Here is a 16,577-nt window from a genome sequence, read left to right as displayed (position 1 = left end):
AACCCATTGGTTCAGAATGACGTCACCGTAGGGCTAGCTCCAACCCATCGGTTCAGAATGACGTGACCGTAGGGCTAGCTCCAACCCATCAGTTCAGAATGATGTTACCGTAGGGCTAGCTCCAACCCATCGGTTCAGAATGTTACCGTAGGGCTAGCTCCAACCCATCGGTTCTGAATGTTACCGTAGGGCTAGCACCAACCCATCGGTTCAGAATGACGTCACCGTAGGGCTAGCTCCAACCCATCGGTTCAGAATGACGTGACCGTAGGGCTAGCTCCAACCCATCGGTTCTGAATGTTACCGTAGGGCTAGCTCCAACCCATCGGTTCTGAATGTTACCGTAGGGCTAGGACCAACCCATCGGTTCAGAATGACGTCACCGTAGGGCTAGCTCCAACCCATCGGTTCAGAATGACGTGACCGTAGGGCTAGCTCCAACCCATCAGTTCAAAATGATGTTACCGTAGGGCTAGCTCCAACCCATCGGTTCAGAATGTTACCGTAGGGCTAGGACCAACCCATCGGTTCAGAATGTTACCGTAGGGCTAGCTCCAACCCATCGGTTCAGAATGTTACCGTAGGGCTAGCTCCAACCCATCGGTTCAGAATGTTACCGTAGGGCTAGCACCAACCCATCGGTTCAGAATGTTACCGTAGGGCTAGCTCCAACCCATCGGTTCAGAATGACGTGACCGTAGGGCTAGGACCAACCCATCGGTTCAGAATGACGTCACCGTAGGGCTAGCTCCAACCCATCGGTTCAGAATGACGTGACCGTAGGGCTAGCTCCAACCCATCGGTTCAGAATGTTACCGTAGGGCTAGGACCAACCCATCGGTTCAGAATGTTACCGTAGGGCTAGCTCCAACCCATCGGTTCAGAATGATGTCACCGTAGGGCTAGCTCCAACCCAGCGGTTCAGAATGTTACCGTAGGGCTAGGACCAACCCATCGGTTCAGAATGTTACCGTAGGGCTAGCTCCAACCCATCGGTTCAGAATGTTACCGTAGGGCTAGCACCAACCCATCGGTTCAGAATGATGTCACCGTAGGGCTAGCGCCAACCCATCGGTTCAGAATGTTACCGTAGGGCTAGCTCCAACCCATCGGTTCTGAATGTTACCGTAGGGCTAGGACCAACCCATCGGTTCAGAATGACGTCACCGTAGGGCTAGCACCAACCCATCGGTTCAGAATGACGTGACCGTAGGGCTAGCTCCAACCCATTGGTTCTGAATGTTACCGTAGGGCTAGCACCAACCCATCGGTTCAGAATGACGTGACCGTAGGGCTAGCTCCAACCCATCGGTTCAGAATGATGTTACCGTAGGGCTAGCACCAACCCATCGGTTCAGAATGATGTTACCGTAGGGCTAGCACCAACCAATCGGTTCAGAATGATGTTACCGTAGGGCTAGCTCCAACCCATCGGTTCAGAATGTTACCGTAGGGCTAGCTCCAACCCATCGGTTCAGAATGATGTTACCGTAGGGCTAGCTCCAACCCATCGGTTCAGAATGTTACCGTAGGGCTAGCTCCAACCCATCGGTTCTGAATGTTACCGTAGGGCTAGCTCCAACCCATCGGTTCAGAATGATGTCGCCGTAGGGCTAGCTCCAACCCATCGGTTCAGAATGATGTCACCGTAGGGCTAGCTCCAACCCATCGGTTCAGAATGACGTCGCCGTAGGGCTAGCTCCAACCCATCGGTTCAGAATGTTACCGTAGGGCTAGCTCCAACCCATCGGTTCAGAATGTTACCGTAGGGCTAGCTCCAACCCATCGGTTCAGAATGACGTGACCGTACGGCTAGCTCCAACCCATCAGTTCAAAATGATGTTACCGTAGGGCTAGCTCCAACCCATCGGTTCAGAATGTTACCGTAGGGCTAGGACCAACCCATCGGTTCAGAATGTTACCGTAGGGCTAGCTCCAACCCATCGGTTCAGAATGATGTTACCGTAGGGCTAGCTCCAACCCATCGGTTCAGAATGTTACCGTAGGGCTAGGACCAACCCATCGGTTCAGAATGTTACCGTAGGGCTAGCTCCAACCCATCGGTTCAGAATGACGTGACCGTAGGGCTAGGACCAACCCATCGGTTCAGAATGACGTCACCGTAGGGCTAGCTCCAACCCATCGGTTCAGAATGACGTGACCGTAGGGCTAGCTCCAACCCATCGGTTCAGAATGTTACCGTAGGGCTAGGACCAACCCATCGGTTCAGAATGTTACCGTAGGGCTAGCTCCAACCCATCGGTTCAGAATGATGTCACCGTAGGGCTAGCTCCAACCCAGCGGTTCAGAATGTTACCGTAGGGCTAGGACCAACCCATCGGTTCAGAATGTTACCGTAGGGCTAGCTCCAACCCATCGGTTCTGAATGTTACCGTAGGGCAGGACCAACCCATCGGTTCAGAATGATGTCACCGTAGGGCTAGCGCCAACCCATCGGTTCAGAATGTTACCGTAGGGCTAGCTCCAACCCATCGGTTCTGAATGTTACCGTAGGGCTAGGACCAACCCATCGGTTCAGAATGACGTCACCGTAGGGCCAGCACCAACCCATCGGTTCAGAATGACGTGACCGTAGGGCTAGCTCCAACCCATTGGTTCTGAATGTTACCGTAGGGCTAGCACCAACCCATCGGTTCAGAATGACGTGACCGTACGGCTAGCTCCAACCCATCGGTTCAGAATGATGTTACCGTAGGGCTAGCACCAACCCATCGGTTCAGAAGTATGTTACCGTAGGGCTAGCACCAACCAATCGGTTCAGAATGACGTGACCGTGCACGGCTAGCTCCAACCCATCGGTTCAGAATGACGTGACCGTAGGGCTAGCACCAACCCATCGGTTCAGAATGATGTTACCGTAGGGCTAGCTCCAACCCATCGGTTCAGAATGTTACCGTAGGGCTAGCTCCAACCCATCGGTTCTGAATGTTACCGTAGGGCTAGCTCCAACCCATCGGTTCAGAATGATGTCACCGTAGGGCTAGCTCCAACCCATCGGTTCAGAATGATGTCACCGTAGGGCTAGCTCCAACCCATCGGTTCAGAATGTTACCGTAGGGCTAGCACCAACCCATCGGTTCAGAATGTTACCGTAGGGCTAGCTCCAACCCATCGGTTCAGAATGTTACCGTAGGGCTAGGACCAACCCATCGGTTCAGAATGTTACCGTAGGGCTAGCTCCAACCCATCGGTTCAGAATGTTACCTAGGGCTAGCTCCAACCCATCGGTTCAGAATGACGTCGCCGTAGGGCTAGCTCCAACCCATCGGTTCAGAATGACGTCGCCGTAGGGCTAGCACCAACCCATCGGTTCAGAATGATGTTACCATAGGGCTAGCACCAACCCATCGGTTCAGAATGACGTCGCCGTAGGGCTAGCTCCAACCCATCGGTTCAGAATGATGTTACCGTAGGGCTAGCTCCAACCCATCGGTTCAGAATGACGTCGCCGTAGGGCTAGCACCAACCCATCGTTTCAGAATGATGTTACCGTAGGGCTAGCACCAACCCATCGGTTCAGAATGTTACCGTAGGGCTAGCTCCAACCCATCGGTTCAGAATGATGTTACCGTAGGGCTAGCACCAACCCATCGGTTCAGAATGATGTTACCGTAGGGCTAGCTCCAACCCATCGGTTCAGAATGATGTTACCGTAGGGCTAGCTCCAACCCATCGGTTCTGAATGTTACCATAGGGCTAGGACCAACCCATTGGTTCAGAATGACGTCACCGTAGGGCTAGCACCAACCCATCGGTTCAGAATGACGTGACCGTAGGGCTAGCTCCAACCCATCGGTTCTGAATGTTACCGTAGGGCTAGCTCCAACCCATCGGTTCTGAATGTTACCGTAGGGCTAGGACCAACCCATTGGTTCAGAATGACGTCACCGTAGGGCTAGCTCCAACCCATCGGTTCAGAATGACGTGACCGTAGGGCTAGCTCCAACCCATCAGTTCAGAATGATGTTACCGTAGGGCTAGCTCCAACCCATCGGTTCAGAATGTTACCGTAGGGCTAGGACCAACCCATCGGTTCAGAATGTTACCGTAGGGCTAGCTCCAACCCATCGGTTCAGAATGTTACCGTAGGGCTAGGACCAACCCATCGGTTCAGAATGACGTCACCGTAGGGCTAGCTCCAACCCATCGGTTCAGAATGACGTTACCGTAGGGCTAGCACCAACCCATCGGTTCTGAATGTTACCGTAGGGCTAGCACCAACCCATCGGTTCAGAATGGTACCGTAGGGCTAGGACCAACCCATCGGTTCAGAATGACGTCACCGTAGGGCTAGCTCCAACCCATCGGTTCAGAATGACGTGACCGTAGGGCTAGCTCCAACCCATCAGTTCAGAATGATGTTACCGTAGGGCTAGCTCCAACCCATCGGTTCAGAATGTTACCGTAGGGCTAGGACCAACCCATCGGTTCAGAATGTTACCGTAGGGCTAGCTCCAACCCATCGGTTCAGAATGTTACCGTAGGGCTAGCTCCAACCCATCGGTTCAGAATGTTACCGTAGGGCTAGGACCAACCCATCGGTTCAGAATGTTACCGTAGGGCTAGCTCCAACCCATCGGTTCAGAATGACGTGACCGTAGGGCTAGCACCAACCCATCGGTTCAGAATGATGTTACCGTAGGGCTAGCTCCAACCCATCGGTTCAGAATGTTACCGTAGGGCTAGCTCCAACCCATCGGTTCAGAATGTTACCGTAGGGCTAGCACCAACCCATCGGTTCAGAATGTTACCGTAGGGCTAGCTCCAACCCATCGGTTCAGAATGATGTCACCGTAGGGCTAGCTCCAACCCATCGGTTCAGAATGTTACCGTAGGGCTAGCACCAACCCATCGGTTCAGAATGTTACCGTAGGGCTAGCACCAACCCATCGGTTCTGAATGTTACCGTAGGGCTAGGACCAACCCATCGGTTCAGAATGATGTCACCGTAGGGCTAGCGCCAACCCATCGGTTCAGAATGTTACCGTAGGGCTAGCTCCAACCCATCGGTTCTGAATGTTACCGTAGGGCTAGGACCAACCCATCGGTTCAGAATGACGTCACCGTAGGGGCCAGCACCAACCCATCGGTTCAGAATGACGTGACCGTAGGGCTAGCTCCAACCCATTGGTTCTGGAATGTTACCGTAGGGCTAGCACCAACCCATCGGTTCAGAATGACGTGACCGTACGGCTAGCTCCAACCCATCGGTTCAGAATGATGTTACCGTAAGCACCAACCCATCGGTTCAGAAGTATGTTACCGTAGGGGCACCAACCAATCGGTTCAGAATGACGTGACCGTACGGCTAGCTCCAACCCATCGGTTCAGAATGATGTTACCGTAGGGCTAGCACCAACCCATCGGTTCAGAAGTATGTTACCGTAGGGCTAGCACCAACCCATCGGTTCAGAATGTTACCGTAGGGTTAGCTCCAACCCATCGGTTCTGAATGATGTCACCGTAGGGCTAGCTCCAACCCATCGGTTCAGAACGTCGCCGTAGGGCTAGCTCCAACCCATCGGTTCAGAATGTTACCGTAGGGCTAGCTCAACCCATCGGTTCAGAATGTTACCGTAGGGCTAGCTCCAACCCATCGGTTCAGAATGATGTCACCGTAGGGCTAGCTCCAACCCATCGGTTCAGAATGTTACCTAGGGCTAGCTCCAACCCATCGGTTCAGAATGACGCCGTAGGGCTAGCTCCAACCCATCGGTTCAGAATGACGTCGCCGTAGGGCTAGCACCAACCCATCGGTTCAGAATGATGTTACCATAGGGCTAGCACCAACCCATCGGTTCAGAATGACGTCGCCGTAGGGCTAGCACCAACCCATCGGTTCAGAATGATGTTACTGTAGGGCTAGCTCCAACCCATCGGTTCAGAATGACGTCGCCGTAGGGCCAGCACCAACCCATCGGTTCAGAATGACGTCACCGTAGGGCTAGCTCCAACCCATCGGTTCAGAATGACGTGACCGTAGGGCTAGCTCCAACCCATCGGTTCAGAATGTTACCGTAGGGCTAGGACCAACCCATCGGTTCAGAATGTTACCGTAGGGCTAGCTCCAACCCATCGGTTCAGAATGATGTCACCGTAGGGCTAGCTCCAACCCAGCGGTTCAGAATGTTACCGTAGGGCTAGGACCAACCCATCGGTTCAGAATGTTACCGTAGGGCTAGCTCCAACCCATCGGTTCTGAATGTTACCGTAGGGCTAGGACCAACCCATCGGTTCAGAATGATGTCACCGTAGGGCTAGCGCCAACCCATCGGTTCAGAATGTTACCGTAGGGCTAGCTCCAACCCATCGGTTCTGAATGTTACCTGGCTAGGACCAACCCATCGGTTCAGAATGACGTCACCGTAGGGCTAGCACCAACCCATCGGTTCAGAATGACGTGACCGTAGGGCTAGCTCCAACCCATTGGTTCTGAATGTTACCGTAGGGCTAGCACCAACCCATCGGTTCAGAACGTGGTTCAGCTCCAAATCGGTTCAGAATGACCGTAGGGCTAGCACCAACCCATCGGTTCAGAAGTATGTTACCGTAGGGCTAGCACCAACCAATCGGTTCAGAATGACGTGACCGTACGGCTAGCACCAACCCATCGGTTCAGAATGATGTTACCGTAGGGCTAGCACCAACCCATCGGTTCAGAAGTATGTTACCGTAGGGCTAGCACCAACCCATCGGTTCAGAATGTTACCGTAGGGCTAGCTCCAACCCATCGGTTCTGAATGTTACCGTAGGGCTAGCTCCAACCCATCGGTTCAGAATGATGTCACCGTAGGGCTAGCTCCAACCCATCGGTTCAGAATGATGTCACCGTAGGGCTAGCTCCAACCCATCGGTTCAGAATGACGTCGCCGTAGGGCTGGCTCCAACCCATCGGTTCAGAATGTTACCGTAGGGCTAGCTCCAACCCATCGGTTCAGAATGTTACCGTAGGGCTAGCTCCAACCCATCGGTTCAGAATGATGTCACCGTAGGGCTAGCTCCAACCCATCGGTTCAGAATGTTACCTAGGGCTAGCTCCAACCCATCGGTTCAGAATGACGTCGAGGGCTAGCTCCAACCCATCGGTTCAGAATGATGTTACCGTAGGGCTAGCACCAACCCATCGGTTCAGAATGATGTTACCGTAGGGCTAGCACCAACCCATCGGTTCAGAATGACGTCGCCGTAGGGCTAGCACCAACCCATCGGTTCAGAATGATGTTACCGTAGGGCTAGCTCCAACCCATCGGTTCAGAATGACGTCGCCGTAGGGCTAGCACCAACCCATCGGTTCAGAATGATGTTACCGTAGGGCTAGCACCAACCCATCGGTTCAGAATGTTACCGTAGGGCTAGCTCCAACCCATCGGTTCAGAATGATGTTACCGTAGGGCTAGCACCAACCCATCGGTTCAGAATGATGTTACCGTAGGGCTAGCTCCAACCCATCGGTTCAGAATGGGTAGGGCTAGCTCCAACCCATCGGTTCTGAATGTTACCATAGGGCTAGGACCAACCCATTGGTTCAGAATGGCGTCACCGTAGGGCTAGCACCAACCCATCGGTTCAGAATGACGTGACCGTAGGGCTAGCTCCAACCCATCGGTTCTGAATGTTACCGTAGGGCTAGCTCCAACCCATCGGTTCTGAATGTTACCGTAGGGCTAGGACCAACCCATTGGTTCAGAATGGCGTCACCGTAGGGCTAGCTCCAACCCATCGGTTCAGAATGACGTGACCGTAGGGCTAGCTCCAACCCATCGGTTCAGAATGTTACCGTAGGGCTAGCTCCAACCCATCGGTTCAGAATGTTACCGTAGGGCTAGGACCAACCCATCGGTTCAGAATGTTACCGTAGGGCTAGCTCCAACCCATCGGTTCTGAATGTTACCGTAGGGCTAGGACCAACCCATCGGTTCAGAATGACGTCACCGTAGGGCTAGCACCAACCCATCGGTTCAGAATGACGTGACCGTAGGGCTAGCTCCAACCCATCGGTTCTGAATGTTACCGTAGGGCTAGCTCCAACCCATCGGTTCTGAATGTTACCGTAGGGCTAGGACCAACCCATCGGTTCAGAATGACGTCACCGTAGGGCTAGCTCCAACCCATCGGTTCAGAATGACGTGACCGTAGGGCTAGCTCCAACCCATCAGTTCAAAATGATGTTACCGTAGGGCTAGCTCCAACCCATCGGTTCAGAATGTTACCGTAGGGCTAGGACCAACCCATCGGTTCAGAATGTTACCGTAGGGAAGCTCCAACCCATCGGTTCAGAATGATGTTACCGTAGGGCTAGCTCCAACCCATCGGTTCAGAATGTTACCGTAGGGCTAGGACCAACCCATCGGTTCAGAATGTTACCGTAAGCTCCAACCCATCGGTTCAGAATGACGTGACCGTAGGGCTAGGACCAACCCATCGGTTCAGAATGACGTCACCGTAGGGCTAGCTCCAACCCATCGGTTCAGAATGACGTGACCGTAGGGGAGCTCCAACCCATCGGTTCAGAATGTTACCGTAGGGCTAGCACCAACCCATCGGTTCAGAATGGTACCGTAGGGCTAGGACCAACCCATCGGTTCAGAATGACGTCACCGTAGGGCTAGCTCCAACCCATCGGTTCAGAATGACGTGACCGTAGGGCTAGCTCCAACCCATCAGTTCAGAATGATGTTACCGTAGGGCTAGCTCCAACCCATCGGTTCTGAATGTTACCGTAGGGCTAGGACCAACCCATCGGTTCAGAATGATGTCACCGTAGGGCTAGCGCCAACCCATCGGTTCAGAATGTTACCGTAGGGCTAGCTCCAACCCATCGGTTCTGAATGTTACCGTAGGGCTAGGACCAACCCATCGGTTCAGAATGACGTCACCGTAGGGCTAGCACCAACCCATCGGTTCAGAATGACGTGACCGTAGGGCTAGCTCCAACCCATTGGTTCTGAATGTTACCGTAGGGCTAGCACCAACCCATCGGTTCAGAATGACGTGACCGTACGGCTAGCTCCAACCCATCGGTTCAGAATGATGTTACCGTAGGGCTAGCACCAACCCATCGGTTCAGAATGATGTTACCGTAGGGCTAGCACCAACCAATCGGTTCAGAATGACGTGACCCACGGCTAGCTCCAACCCATCGGTTCAGAATGATGTTACCGTAGGGCTAGCACCAACCCATCGGTTCAGAAGTATGTTACCGTAGGGCTAGCACCAACCCATCGGTTCAGAATGTTACCGTAGGGTTAGCTCCAACCCATCGGTTCTGAATGTTACCGTAGGGCTAGCTCCAACCCATCGGTTCAGAATGATGTCACCGTAGGAGCTAGCTCCAACCCATCGGTTCAGAATGATGTCACCGTAGGGCTAGCTCCAACCCATCGGTTCAGAATGACGTCGCCGTAGGGCTAGCTCCAACCCATCGGTTCAGAATGTTACCGTAGGGCTAGCTCCAACCCATCGGTTCAGGAGAATGTTACCGTAGGGCTAGCTCCAACCCATCGGTTCAGAATGATGTCACCGTAGGGCTAGCTCCAACCCATCGGTTCAGAATGTTACCTAGGGCTAGCTCCAACCCATCGGTTCAGAATGACGTCGCCGTAATAGCTCCAACCCATCGGTTCAGAATGACGTCGCCGTAGGGCTAGCACCAACCCATCGGTTCAGAATGATGTTACCATAGGGCTAGCACCAACCCATCGGTTCAGAATGACGTCGCCGTAGGGCTAGCACCAACCCATCGGTTCAGAATGATGTTACCGTAGGGCTAGCTCCAACCCATCGGTTCAGAATGACGTCGCCAGGGCTAGCACCAACCCATCGTTTTCAGAATGATGTTACCGTAGGGCTAGCACCAACCCATCGGTTCAGAATGTTACCGTAGGGCTAGCTACAACCCATCGGTTCAGAATGATGTTACCGTAGGGCTAGCACCAACCCATCGGTTCAGAATGATGTTACCGTAGGGCTAAGCTCCAACCCATCGGTTCAGAATGATGTTACCGTAGGGCTAGCTCCAACCCATCGGTTCTGAATGTTACCATAGGGCTAGGACCAACCCATTGGTTCAGAATGACGTCACCGTAGGGCTAGCACCAACCCATCGGTTCAGAATGACGTGACCGTAGGGCCAGCTCCAACCCATCGGTTCTGAATGTTACCGTAGGCCTAGCTCCAACCCATCGGTTCTGAATGTTACCGTAGGGCTAGGACCAACCCATTGGTTCAGAATGACGTCACCGTAGGGCTAGCTCCAACCCATCGGTTCAGAATGACGTGACCGTAGGGCTAGCTCCAACCCATCGGTTCTGAATGTTACCGTAGGGCTAGCTCCAACCCATCGGTTCAGAATGTTACCGTAGGGCTAGCACCAACCCATCGGTTCAGAATGTTACCGTAGGGCTAGCTCCAACCCATCGGTTCAGAATGTTACCGTAGGGCTAGGACCAACCCATCGGTTCAGAATGACGTCACCGTAGGGCTAGCACCAACCCATCGGTTCAGAATGACGTGACACAGGGCTAGCTCCAACCCATCGGTTCTGAATGTTACCGTAGGGCTAGCTCCAACCCATTAGTTCAGAATGTTACCGTAGGGCTAGGACCAACCCATCGGTTCAGAATGACGTCACCGTAGGGCTCGCACCAACCCATCGGTTCAGAATGACGTGACCGTATGGCTAGCTCCAACCCATCGGTTCAGAATGACGTCACCGTACGGCTAGCACCAACCCATCGGTTCAGAATGATGTTACCGTAGGGCTAGCTCCAACCCATCGGTTCAGAATGTTACCGTAGGGCTAGCTCCAACCCATCGGTTCTGAATGTTACCGTAGGGCTAGCTCCAACCCATCGGTTCAGAATGATGTCACCGTAGGGCTAGCTCCAACCCATCGGTTCAGAATGATGTCACCGTAGGGCTAGCTCCAACCCATCGGTTCAGAATGACGTCGCCGTAGGGCTAGCTCCAACCCATCGGTTCAGAATGTTACCGTAGGGCTAGCTCCAACCCATCGGTTCAGAATGTTACCGTAGGGCTAGCTCCAACCCATCGGTTCAGAATGATGTCACCGTAGGGCTAGCTCCAACCCATCGGTTCAGAATGTTACCTAGGGCTAGCTCCAACCCATCGGTTCAGAATGACGTCGCCGTAGGGCTAGCTCCAACCCATCGGTTCAGAATGACGTCGCCGTAGGGCTAGCTCCAACCCATCGGTTCAGAATGATGTTGCCGTAGGGCTAGCTCCAACCCATCGGTTCAGAATGATGTTGCCGTAGGGCTAGCACCAACCCATCGGTTCAGAATGATGTTACCGTAGGGCTAGCACCAACCCATCGGTTCAGAATGACGTCGCCGTAGGGCTAGCACCAACCCATCAGAATGATTTAGGGCAGAATGATGTTACCGTAGGGCTAGCTACAACCCATCGGTTCAGAATGTTACCGTAGGGCTAGCTACAACCCATCGGTTCAGAATGATGTTACCGTAGGGCTAGCACCAACCCAGCTCCAACCCATCGGTTCAGAATGATGTTACCGTAGGGCTAGCTCCAACCCATCGGTTCAGAATGATGTTACACCGTAGGGCTAGCTCCAACCCATCGGTTCTGAATGTTACCATAGGGCTAGGACCAACCCATTGGTTCAGAATGACGTCACCGTAGGGCTAGCACCAACCCATCGGTTCAGAATGACGTGACCGTAGGGCTAGCTCCAACCCATCGGTTCTGAATGTTACCGTAGGGCTAGCTCCAACCCATCGGTTCTGAATGTTACCGTAGGGCTAGGGACCAACCCATTGGTTCAGAATGACGTCACCGTAGGGCTAGCTCCAACCCATCGGTTCAGAATGACGTGACCGTAGGGCTAGCTCCAACCCATCAGTTCAGAATGATGTTACCGTAGGGCTAGCTCCAACCCATCGGTTCAGAATGTTACCGTAGGGCTAGCACCAACCCATCGGTTCAGAATGACGTTACCGTAGGGCTAGCTCCAACCCATCGGTTCTGAATGTTACCGTAGGGCTAGAACCAACCCATCGGTTCAGAATGACGTCACCGTAGGGCTAGCACCAACCCATCGGTTCAGAATGACGTGACCGTAGGGCTAGCTCCAACCCATCGGTTCTGAATGTTACCGTAGGGCTAGCTCCAACCCATCGGTTCTGAATGTTACCGTAGGGCTAGCACCAACCCATCGGTTCAGAATGGTACCGTAGGGCTAGGACCAACCCATCGGTTCAGAATGACGTCACCGTAGGGCTAGCTCCAACCCATCAGTTCTGAATGTTACCGTAGGGCTAGCACCAACCCATCGGTTCAGAATGGTACCGTAGGGCTAGGACCAACCCATCGGTTCAGAATGACGTCACCGTAGGGCTAGCTCCAACCCATCGGTTCAGAATGATGTTACCGTAGGGCTAGCTCCAACCCATCGGTTCTGAATGTTACCGTAGGGCTAGAACCAACCCATCGGTTCAGAATGACGTCACCGTAGGGCTAGCTCCAACCCATCGGTTCAGAATGACGTGACCGTAGGGCTAGGACCAACCCATCGGTTCAGAATGACGTCACCGTAGGGCTAGCTCCAACCCATCGGTTCAGAATGACGTGACCGTAGGGCTAGCTCCAACCCATCGGTTCAGAATGTTACCGTAGGGCTAGGACCAACCCATCGGTTCAGAATGTTACCGTAGGGCTAGGACCAACCCATCGGTTCAGAATGACGTCACCGTAGGGCTAGCTCCAACCCATCGGTTCAGAATGTTACCGTAGGGCTAGCACCAACCCATCGGTTCAGAATGGTACCGTAGGGCTAGCACCAACTCATCGGTTCTGAATGTTACCGTAGGGCTAGCACCAACCCATCGGTTCTGGAATGTTACCGTAGGGCTAGGACCAACCCATCGGTTCAGAATGATGTCACCGTAGGGGCTAGCGCCAACCCATCGGTTCAGAATGTTACCGTAGGGCTAGCTCCAACCCATCGGTTCTGAATGTTACCGTAGGGCTAGGACCAACCCATCGGTTCAGAATGACGTCACCGTAGGGCTAGCACCAACCCATCGGTTCAGAATGACGTGACCGTATGGCTAGCTCCAACCCATTGGTTCTGAATGTTACCGTAGGGCTAGCACCAACCCATCGGTTCAGAATGACGTGACCGTACGGCTAGCTCCAACCCATCGGTTCAGAATGATGTTACCGTAGGGCTAGCACCAACCCATCGGTTCAGAATGATGTTACCGTAGGGCTAGCACCAACCGATCGGTTCAGAATGACGTGACCGTACGGCTAGCTCCAACCCATCGGTTCAGAATGATGTTACCGTAGGGCTAGCACCAACCCATCGGTTCAGAATGATGTTACCGTAGGGCTAGCTCCAACCCATCGGTTCAGAATGTTACCGTAGGGCTAGCTCCAACCCATCGGTTCTGAATGTTACCGTAGGGCTAGCTCCAACCCATCGGTTCAGAATGATGTCGCCGTAGGGCTAGCTCCAACCCATCGGTTCAGAATGATGTCACCGTAGGGCTAGCTCCAACCCATCGGTTCAGAATGATGTTACCGTAGGGCTAGCTCCAACCCATCAGTTCAGAATGTTACCGTAGGGCTAGCTCCAACCCATCGGTTCAGAATGATGTCACCGTAGGGCTAGGACCAACCCATCGGTTCAGAATGATGTTACCGTAGGGCTAGGACCAACCCATCGGTTCAGAATGACGTCACCGTAGGGCTAGCACCAACCCATCGGTTCAGAATGACGTGACCGTAGGGCTAGCACCAACCCATCGGTTCAGAATGATGTTACCGTAGGGCTAGCTCCAACCCATCGGTTCAGAATGTTACCGTAGGGCTAGCTCCAACCCATCGGTTCTGAATGTTACCGTAGGGCTAGCTCCAACCCATCGGTTCAGAATGATGTCACCGTAGGGCTAGCTCCAACCCATCGGTTCAGAATGTTACCGTAGGGCTAGCTCCAACCCATCGGTTCTGAATGTTACCGTAGGGCTAGCTCCAACCCATCGGTTCAGAATGTTACCGTAGGGCTAGCACCAACCCATCGGTTCAGAATGTTACCGTAGGGCTAGCTCCAACCCATCGGTTCAGAATGTTACCGTAGGGCTAGGACCAACCCATCGGTTCAGAATGACGTCACCGTAGGGCTAGCTCCAACCCATCGGTTCAGAATGACGTCGCCATAGGGCTAGCTCCTCCAACCCATCGGTTCAGAATGACGTCACCGTAGGGCTAGCTCCAACCCATCGGTTCTGAATGTTACCGTAGGGCTAGCACCAACTCATCGGTTCTGAATGTTACCGTAGGGCTAGCACCAACCCATCGGTTCAGAATGACGTCACCGTACGGCTAGTTCCAACCCATCGGTTCAGAATGACGTCACCGTACGGCTAGCACCAGCCCATCGGTTCAGAATGACGTTACCGTAGGGCTAGCTCCAACCCATCGGTTCAGAATGCTGTTACCGTAGGGCTAGCACCAACCCATCGGTTCAGAATGACGTCACCGTACGGCTAGCACCAACCCATCTGTTCAGAATTATGTTACTGTAGGGCTAGCTCTAACCCATCGGTTCAGAATGTTACCGTAGGGCTAGCTCCAACCCATCGGTTCAGAATGTTACCGTACGGCTAGCTCCAACCCATCGGTTCAGAATGACGTCACCGTACGGCTGGTATTTAACCCTTTGTGGAGTGCAGATCCAGGACAAACAAAATCTGCTGTGAAAAAATAATAATATACGTTTCAAGCCTGTGAAGAGGGCCTAAAAATGTGACTTTTCCTCCAAAACCCCCAACTATGTAGCTACTCTTCAAACGATTCACACAAACCACTTATCACCTGTCATTTACTTTTCTGTTCTTGTAAACATTTGCTTTTGGAAAAGCAACTATCAATAAATAATGTAGGAGATGATCCTGGTTTCATAGTTGTTTGTAACACATACTGACAGGTACATGTACTAAAACAGACCAATAGCTATTCGTTTTTTTCTTTTCTTCACAAGTCAATACCTGGGTCGTGCTTCGTAACGGATAACAACAACGAACATTTTCTTATTAGACAATTGGAGCCTGCAGGTTGCAGTTCCTCCCCTTCCTGTTTCAGACACGGCCCAGATGTACAGCAGGGACATTTTGACGTTCTCCTTTCATTACCCAATCACTGTGTATATTGAAGCTCAGACAACAGAGACGTTTTTTTTTTCTCCCATTTTTTTTAATAAAAAATGATGACAATGAATTGTTGTGAACGGTGACGTTACATTATACTGTAGTGTGGAAGACCACGAGGATGAAACCACTTTGATGCTGCTGTGTGTTTGTTTCTGTGTCCGTCCCAAACGGCATCCCTACTCCCTATTGACCCTGGTCAAAAGTAGTGCACTGTAAAGGGAATAGGGCGCCATTTTGGACTCAGGCCTGGGCTATCGTGTTCATGGCTCTCTGGGAGATTGTTACAGGACAAACCTCTTTGGTCTGGTCAGACCTTTTATAGACATCCTTCTTGACACGTAACCATAACAACAACCTTACAGGTTACATAAAACATGGAAACAACTAAAATTACCCCACCGAAAAATAAGCTGTTTTATATTTTTGCATATACAATAACTTTGATAGATTATCCTTCAAATGTAGTAATATACACATGGATCGTTGTTTTTCTCATCAAATTGAACACAATCTACACATTTTGACAGTCCACCAAGCCCACTGATATATTGTTTGCGAACACAAAAAAGCGTTCCCAACAATAACACAACCTCTACTGGTTAACGAGTACAAGCTGTTTGGGGAAACTGTGGCTTTTCAGAAGGGAATACCGCACGGCAGAATCAAGGAGTTAACTTGCCTGAATACTCTAAAATATACTTCTATTTCTTAGGAAGATAGACTAAAACCATTTCAAGGTTAACTGACTCAACGACCAAAAACACATACTGTATTAGCTTTTCTTTGAATCAGAAAATCCACAGTTATTTCTGTTTTGTTTATCAAAGTCCCTGGCTAACTCATTTATCCTGTGTTATAGTACACCCCTCTGGTTCTTTACCATGCAGTAAGTACAGATAGACGGCTATGGTCGTTGTCACAGTGGTATGACATTGACCATGGGAGTTGTTAAGACAGCACAAATGGATCTGGGACCAGCCTAGTAAGAAGGGGGGGATATTTCTCAACCAGGTTTCCTAGATTAATGACCAGTACAGTACTTCTAGAACTCAATCTGATGTGTGTTCCACTGCTATACCATTCAATGTGAACCAACAACATCCCAGCTAGCACATTTGGTTCCTTGGAAGTTGTGGGAACCTACGTTTTTGATTTCCCATTGGTTCTGGGAACGTGTCCGAGAACGTTTACCTATGGTTCCAGGGAGGTTCTGAGAATGTTTAACTATGGTTCCAGGGAGATTCTGAGAATGTTTAACTATGGTTCCAGGGAGGTTCTGAGAATGTTTACCTATGGTTCCAGGGAGGTTCTGAGAATGTTTAACTATGGTTCCAGGGAGGTTCTGAGAATGTTTAACTATGGTTC

This window comes from Oncorhynchus keta, chromosome 29, assembly GCF_023373465.1.
Source record: "Oncorhynchus keta strain PuntledgeMale-10-30-2019 chromosome 29, Oket_V2, whole genome shotgun sequence".
Classification (NCBI taxonomy): domain Eukaryota; kingdom Metazoa; phylum Chordata; class Actinopteri; order Salmoniformes; family Salmonidae; genus Oncorhynchus; species Oncorhynchus keta.
The sequence above is the reverse complement of the archived record's forward strand: the minus strand, read 5'-3'. Positions refer to the sequence as shown.